The sequence below is a fragment of the Nymphalis io genome, chromosome 17 (genome assembly GCF_905147045.1).
Source record: "Nymphalis io chromosome 17, ilAglIoxx1.1, whole genome shotgun sequence".
NCBI lineage: Eukaryota > Metazoa > Arthropoda > Insecta > Lepidoptera > Nymphalidae > Nymphalis > Nymphalis io.
In genome coordinates this window covers 5447427-5456521 of record NC_065904.1, presented here as the reverse complement: position 1 = coordinate 5456521, position 9095 = coordinate 5447427, and the positions used below count along the sequence as shown (strand labels likewise).

Genomic DNA, 9095 nt, shown 5'->3' with positions numbered 1-9095 from the left:
TTTTTAATTCGAAGTTAAAATTAATCAAACCGAACAACCCAAAGCACGGGCGCGCTTGTCTGTGAAGAAATTATACCTTAATAAAAAAAAATACAAAATAATAATACAGGAATAACTTTATCTAATCTATACTAGAGAGGACGTACTGACGATTATAAATTCCCAACTGTGTTGTGTTATTAAAAATAATATATTAATATTTCTTGCTGGACTTACTTTACGCAATTAAAAATTTTAATTAATTTTTATATAGGAATAGAAGGCAGGAAAATATTTGTTTAGCACATAAAAGCCATAAAAGACTTGAAAATTTATAAATTCTTATTTTGAAAAATATTTCTAATTATTACAATTATAGCAAATTTAAGAAATATAAAGTACAAAGTCGCATAACAATTTGTTGTCGTTTTATTATTTACCTACGCCATACAATTTTTTTTAATAACTAATACACTGTCATTAATTTTAAACTAAAATAAAAATCATTCGAATTCCTTGTCTTTAAACGATTATAACTAGAAAATATTTTAATAGTTTGAAATTCGAAGTGAGTTGCACAGCTTAGATTGAATTAATTCAGACATTTTGATTATTTATGTATAGAACTAAAAGCAGCGCATGATTCGTTTGCGCTATTTTTAAAATATTTTTTATATAGAATTGTAGATATGTTAGGTAAATTTATTAATTTAATTTGAACAATGACTATAAAACTGAAACTACTATAAAAATAAGTCTAAAGGAAAATCGTTAAGCAATTTTCGTTCCCTAAGGCTATTTCCAGGGCTTCGAGATCTAAAAAAGTAAAAATCTAAATATTTTTGTTACGTTATAAATCTGTTCACATAGATATGATAAAGTGGGAGCAAAGACCATACTAGAATATTACCTATCAATAAAATATGAGTTGCTCTCACAATTTCTCTTATGTTTTATAGTGTTGTTTATGATAATTAATGCATTTTTTACAATTTTTAGCGGTCATTTTAACTTAGTAATAAAGTTTTTTAGTGATAGGTTTTTTGTTAAATACCCTTAAAATTTATTGTTATGGTAATTATTTACCTTCTGCATTTTTGTGATAAAAAATATCAGACGATAAACCATAATGAAGATAAAACTCACCTGAAAGAAACGGCTACACTTCTTTAAATATGGTAACGCTGCATTGTGTTAATTTATCTATATCTGTAACCTATTCACCAAAAAGTTCAGTCCACAACACATTTTCAAACATTTATTTCTCATCTGTTGCGTTTTAAAAATAGAATACTATTTTCGGCCCTATGCGTTACCACCGGAGGTTCTTTATCGTGCTCAGTTTCGAAATCACGCGAGGTTCTTTATCGTGTATTGTTCGAGTGTCGTTCGAGTAGACTCGTCAGTGCCGCGCGTGTCGGGTAAATGGCTCTACTCCGCCGCACCTGTCCGCTATCCTCGCATGGTATCGCACGGGGATGTTCAATATCAATGACTTGCAATTAAAAAGTTTACAGCACGCGCTACTAGAGTTCCGTACATATTTTTTTAATATTGAAATGTTTATATGAGCGCTTATCTTCGCTCTGTTTGTTTTTGTTGTTTAAAAATAGAAAGATCGTGCTGCCAACGAGTAACTGTTACCTACTGTCAGTAATATTCAAATGACACGTTATCTACAGATAATAATTATTACATTATTTTATATTAAGTATGTATAATTTATTTTAAACAAAGTTTTTAATTTTTGTACTTTATTCGAATATGAAATAACATATGCCTTTAAATTCGTTATAATATAAAAGGAACCATAATTTTATCTACAAATTTATAATGATTGATGCCCAACAGATCAATTAAACTGACCGTTGGATCGGAATCGGATTAAATTTGGTACAGTATTCATTATGTAGTTAGTGCATTATGCTTAGATTCTTTATGAAGCCGAATATAATGATTTCTTTAAAGTTAAGTTTGATTAATTCATGTTTTATAATTTTACTGGTAAAGTGATTTATTTATCATGACGAAATTTTATAATTGTGATTTAAATAAGTGTGACACCGGCAGTTTTTATCAAATTAAAAAATAGTTAACGTCGTAGACTAATTAAGCAATTTTGACTAATTATTTTTTTCATTCATCATTAATGTGAAAATTAGTGTGGCATTTTATTTAAGATTTCTGCATTTTATTTAAGTTGTCAAAGGTACCATCTAGTTCATATTCTACATAAATGTAATAATAAAAACAAGCTTCAATATTTGTAAATATTTGTCAAGCTCAAGTTAAATATTCAATCGTAAAATAATGGCAGCGGTGGGATTCGAACCCACGCCTCCGAAGAGACTGGTGCCTTAAACCAGCGCCTTAGACCGCTCGGCCACGCTACCGATGAAAAAGTTTTACAAAATTAACAAATCTTTTCTAAAACGAATATAATATAATTTGGAATGATAAAAATATAGATTAATATAAAGTATTTTATAAAATACAATATTGAAATTATTAATAAAAAAAATTGAACAAAATAATATTATTATCATACACAAGCACAGATTTCTTGCAGGAAATGATTAATTTGAAATGAATAGTAGTAATACTATTCTATAAATGCTCTACAGAATGTGCTATTCACGGATTTGAGGATGATACGTCGTGCCAACAATTACGATAGCTCACTCAAGCTCCAAGCCAGAATACAACAATAAAAAATAACACTGTTGTATGTTATATTCCGAATAAAATAAACAAGCAAAAAATAGAATGCTATATGCTCTAAGCACATTTTTAAATGCTGAGCTTGGATTTATTTAGGAACTTGAGTTTATTCTATCAGGTTTATTAAGACATAAGGTTTTAAATAGACATTACATAAAATTAATGATTGTACAGGCTTTAATACCAGCATGGATCCAAATGACACCTCGATCTTCCAAGACTTTCGATTCTACTCCGACAGAGGGCGGACGCTAGGCACAAGATGGTATCTTTCTCGTTTAAAAATAAACACTGAACATTCTTAGTTTCACAAATTTCTTCGAAATGACGCAAGAGTTTACAATTTCATAGAAAGCCACTTAGGTGTTACTTATGTAGCTTTACGAGAGGAATACGACGTGACGACTCTGACATTTGTATAATATATTTAACTGAGAAATTTTGCGAAACAGTGTAAAACAGTGTTACACTCGTGCTACGTGTTACACAAGTAAATGGGAAAAATTTAAACTATTTTGACCTTAATTTATTTTGAAATAGATTCTATATTCCTTTAAATAATAAATCATTTCAAGGCATTGTAGTTTTGTTTTTTCCCATTCTCATACGTCTTTGTAATAGTTATATCACTATGTGTTATGTTAAATTAATATTATAATATGTACTTATAGCTGTTAAGCTATAATAATAATAACAACATAACTCAAACTATCAGATAATGAAAAAAAAATACTAACAAACGGCTAAGGCTCTGACCGTTTTTATAACAAACAATATTAACAAGATAGCAAAAAAGATTTGACTTTTTTTTTTTAAATTATTTCAATCAACAGCCAATCGTTGTCCACTGCTGAACATAGGCCTCTCCCAAGGTGCGCCAAAGCTCCCTGTCCTCCGCCTTCCGCATCCAGTTGGTGCCCGCCACCTTCTTAAGGTCGTCGGTCCACCTGGCTGGAGGGCGCCCTACGCTGCGCTTGCCGATTCGCGGTCTCCACTCTAGGACTCGTCTGCTCCAACGGCCATCGGTCCTACGACATACGTGACCAGCCCACTGCCACTTCAGCCTGCTAATTTTGCAAGCTGTGTCGGTGACTCCGGTTCTTTTCCGGATAATCTCATTTCTGATCTTATCCTTCAAAGATACTCCGAGCATAGCTCGCTCCATAGCACGCTGAGCGACTTTGAATTTGTGGACTAGTCCCGCAGTTAGTGTCCACGTTTCGGCACCGTATGTCATGGCAGGTAAGACGCATTGGTTGAAGACTTTCGTCTTCAAACATTGCGGTATAGACGACTTGAGGACTTGACGAAGGTTGCCAAATGCTGCCCATCCCAAGCGAATTCTTCGATCGGCTTCCTTCTCGAAGTTGTTCCTACCGACTTGTATTATCTGTCCTAGGTAGGTATATTCACTAACAACTTCGAGAGGTTTCCCCTCGACGTATATCGGTCCCGGCACGACATGCCTATTGAACATGACCTTGGTCTTGTCCAAGTTTATACCGAGACCGACACACCGGGAAGACTCGCCTAGGCTACGCAGCATTTCGGTGAGTTGTTCCAGCGACTCTGCTATGATGACGATATCGTCGGCAAATCGAAGGTGTGAGATGTACTCGCCGTTTACATTGACTCCATACCTAGTCCAATCCAGCGTCTTGAAAACGTCTTCCAACGCGTTGGTGAACAGTTTCGGGGATATTACATCCCCCTGTCTCACCCCTCTGCGCAGTTGGATCGCCTTCGTCTTACAGTCCTGGATGTGGACAGTCATTGTAGCGGCGTTGTACAGATGCGATGCTGCTTAAATTATTTATTAATCCAAATTAAATCTTAGGATATTTCTAGTACAAAACATATTCAGGGTATAATGAATAACTGCATTATTAAACACGTAACTTAATAATTTTTAGTATGTAATAATGCTATTATTCAATCTATTTTGATGAAATAGAGACTAAACGGGACCATAAAATACATTATAATAATACAAATATACACACGATAATTAGTCTTTTGCCGTTTTGAGGATTACTCCGGATTTTTGAGGACAAAAAGACAAATATAACATATAACAGGGCAGTCCTTTTTTAAGCCACAGATACTAAAATAAAACATATCTACTTCATTTTATATAAATCAATGTATGTTTATCTTTATTTTATAATTATAAGAACTCCGGTCAGTGATTAGTTCCCGCAATCTTACTTACTATATTGAGGAAATTACGTCTATATTCATACAATGATGTTCGCTGCTTATATTGCATTTTATGATATGCTCGTAGCAACTATGTGTGTTTAAACTTATCATGAGATTTATATATAAATTCAGATTTGACTTAATTTGTTGATATAAGTGAGTAATTAATTATAATAGTAATGATTATGTTAATTTAGACATAGACATGTAGGAGCTCCTATACTATGTATATATACTATATATAGGCCTCTGCATCTTTGACAGATGATTTAAGCAGCATCGCGAAGGCACTTACGTTCATGACTGAAGAGACCAAAGCGAGACCAATGTATATGTATGTATATAAAAACGTCTAAATTTAACATGGTGGTTTGCACAAAGCCCCGTGCACGGCCATATATCAATAGTTAGTTTTATTGTGTTTCAATTTGAAGGGAAGTCAGTGTAACTACAGACAAAAGGGATATTACATCTTAGTTCCCACAGTTTGTACATTGACGATGTAAGAAATGGTTAATATTTCTTACAGCACCAATGTCTATGGGTGCTAAAATATTACTAATAAGAGTTTTATTTTAAAATTTTGTGTTTATAAAAAAACTATAAAAATAAAATATTATGTAATTTTGTGATCGGAAATAATTTTTTAAAACTGTTATCCATAAATTCTTATACATAAGTACATCAGTGTTACAACGGAGCAAACTTATAAACACCTTTAGTTACAAAAAGGCATAGGTCAAACTCGTAGAAATTCAAAGACACAATCACAAAAGTAACTTCACATACAGCGTAAGAATGAATTACAATCGCTGATGATTGTAAAAATTGAGATATTATATTGAACGCGGTTGTAACACCTGTAAAATGTTATTATATTATATAATAACATTAACTTGATTATTTGCTCAGGAGCCCCGGTATCATTTATAATATGAACTTAGAAATGTTTCTCTTTTATAATATTATGAAACGAAATAGCTGTGTCATTTTTGGAAATTGACAGAATGATCAACTGGCATTTTATTTTTTTACAAAGAATTTTATCTTATCATGATATTAGTAGACTCTTCAACAGTAGAAGAGCTTAGGTATATATACATCCATTATTTCACACAAACTGTCGTCGGCCCATTAGCTCAGTTGGTTAGAGCGTCGTGCTAATAACGCGAAGGTCGCGGGTTCGATCCCCTCATGGGCCACAATTAAAATTTTTGTTTTTTTTTTCGTTAAAAAGTTTCTACATTCTAAGTACCTGTTTTATATTAAATCAACATTATTATTGAAATACAAAAGTTTTATCAAGTACTCAGAGACATTAAAAACTTCTTAAATTTTAGATTAATCTTAAACAAAGTTAAAGAACTTGTCGAGCTGTTTGTTGATAAATTACTTAAGTTAAAGCAATTTACGGACCGTTTATTTATTATTATTATAATATCGTTATTTATTATCATTAATACATAGCAGTTCTAGAAGTTCAAATTTCAATATGCAAATTTGAATGTTTTTCTCAAATTTCAACATTGATTTACTTTATATTTCGACCACTGTGCGAACACTCTTTTTTATAATTCCATCTTAATTCTCTTACGTCGGTTTGATTAGAGGACAAAAATCTATTTATATATATGTATGTATTTCATATTGGCAATAAATCACCCAATCAAAAACCCTTGATATATTTTATCAATTTTTAGCTTATAACTGTTTTGTTTTACTACAAATAGATCAAGACTTATCTTTATATGACTGAGATAGCAAATAAATTAAAAATATTACATTTCTTGTATTTTAAATTTTCAACGTGTCTAAATTAGATTAAGCAGATTTTAATAATATAATTTATTGAACAGTAATGAAAGATATTTAATACATTTTAAACAAAGAAATAATGTTTAATTTATTCAATGGAAGATTTAATTCAAATTTTATGTTTATCAATCAATCAACAGCCAATCGTTGTCCACTGCTGAACATAGGCCTCTTTCAAGGTGCGCCAAAGCTCCCTGTCCTCCGCCTTCCGCATCCAGTTGGTGCCCGCCACCTTCTTAAGGTCGTCGGTCCACCTGGCTGGAGGGCGCCCTACGCTGCGCTTGCCGATTCTCGGTCTCCACTCTAGGACTCGTCTGCTCCAACGAGCCTTTAGGGAAGGTAACCTAGTTATGTGGGATTCTTACCCACTAAAACTCTTGTGACGGCAGTCCTCGGCTCGGATTGGAGAGGCTATGGGATCGTGTCCTTGTAACGCATGCGCGGTTTTGTTCCGCTCTGGCGTGTGTGTCAGTGGAGCTCTATCTATCAGTAGGACATCGGTATAAAATATCTTTGTTTCATATCCTAATATTACAGGTCTTAACTACATAACCGATCATCATAAAATTTTGCATGCGTGTTGGTAGGGATCGGGCACCCGGTTACAGAGGAGGGCACCCAATACCTGGCTCCTCCACACACGCGGTCGGAAACTTGTGTAATTTTAAATTTGACATATTAATCAATACAATATCAATACCAACACGCATGAAAAATTTTATATATATATATATAAAATTAATATAATATAATATATATATATATATATTATAGAATAGGAAGGCGGACGAGCATATGGGTCACCTGATGATAAGTGGTCACCAAGTCAACCAGGTCAACGTCCATAGATATTGGCATCGTAAGAAATGTTAACAATCGCTTACATCACCAATGCGCCGCTAAGATTTCTCGACAGAAGAATCCATTAATATTAATCCACTAATATATAGCTATAATTTCCTATTGCTTTTTCTTTTTCTTTTAATTATGTTAAATGATAAAGGTATATTTTTAAATGTTCGGTTATATTTTTCTTTAAAATTTATAATTGTGTATCAAATTTTATGGCTTTTATCTAAGCAGAATACATAAACCAGTCTTGCATTCAATTTAGATAAGATATAAAGTAGATCGATCGGTACTTATATAAAAATTGGATTTACGGTAGTTTCGATCTATTCGCATATTTGCTTTTATTATTTAGTACTTCTCAGTCCGGGCTTCGCACGGGTAGAATAAGGGATTGCATAAAGCGTTTAAATCGTATAACTGTTTTAGTTTACGCGATAAAGATTTCACTCTGTTTAATTGTTTTTTCGGTATCTCCAGCAATCATCATCATATTTTAGGCAATTTACTCAAATACTTCATGAAAATATAAACCTTCCTAATGAATCACTTCACCGGTGACAATAGTATGAAAATCCTTTCGGTAGTTTATCGCATTGAGACAGACAGACGCAGCGAAGGGAATGTTTTTATAATATATAGTGATATAATTATGTTCGCTAGAATTAAGTTGCTTATTCGAATGATAATTAACAAATTTAATTAAATTAAATTACTTTAACAAAATCCTAAGTATATATTAATTATTCCAGACGTCTTTTTACTAATCAACGAATATTTAAACTAATCCGTTGAATCTACGCCTATTATGTATTAGTCGATCATTGGAAACTTTTGTTGGTAATGATTTGTTAATATTTGATATTTATAAAATTTATTATGTACCCACTGTTTCCGTTAAATACAAAAAACCATTTTATGTTTTATTAACTTGAAAAAAATGTGATAATATTTGTATTTTAGAGCTTATTCCAAAGCTCTTAAATAAACGAAACCTTTTCCTTGAAAAAGGGAGAGGAGGCCTTTAGCCCAGCAGTGGGACATTCACAGGCTGTTATATTGGTAACTTAAAACTTAAAAATTGGTAGGTAAGGCCTAGTGCTAGCCCGCCTGGGTAGCTAACATCCAATCGTCAAAAATTCTTCCCCCAAATTACATATTGTATTATTACATTTTAGTTTGAAGAGTGAGGGTGCCATTGTAACTACAGTCACAAGGGACATAACATCTTATTTCACAAGGTTTGTGGTACGTTGGCGATGTAAGGAATGTTTTATGGTTAATATGGCGCCAATGTATATGGGCGTTGGAGACTACTTACCATCAAGTGCTCCATTTTATCAAAAGGCTGCAATTACGGAATTTAATTATTTAAGAGGGTATCATCAGGTAAGACATATCCTATACACACATATATATTGATATAAGTTTTCGACCTGGTAACTGAGATAATTAAAACCAAAAAACAAATAAGCTTAAATGATTGCTGATCTCTTTATTTATTTAGACATATTACAGCGAAGTTTTTA

At 32.5% G+C, this 9095-nt stretch overlaps 2 non-coding genes across 2 annotated transcripts; one reads left to right on the top strand and one right to left on the bottom strand.

Moving 5' to 3' along the window:
- Positions 1–2290: 2290 nt before the first annotated feature.
- Positions 2291–2372, bottom strand: Trnal-aag (transfer RNA leucine (anticodon AAG)). Its single transcript has one exon. It is a non-coding gene; the product is annotated as a tRNA-Leu (tRNA).
- A 3658-nt stretch (positions 2373–6030) lies between these two features.
- On the top strand, positions 6031–6104 carry Trnai-aau (transfer RNA isoleucine (anticodon AAU)). The gene has a single exon. It is a non-coding gene; the product is annotated as a tRNA-Ile (tRNA).
- The last annotated feature ends 2991 nt before the right edge of the window (positions 6105–9095 follow it).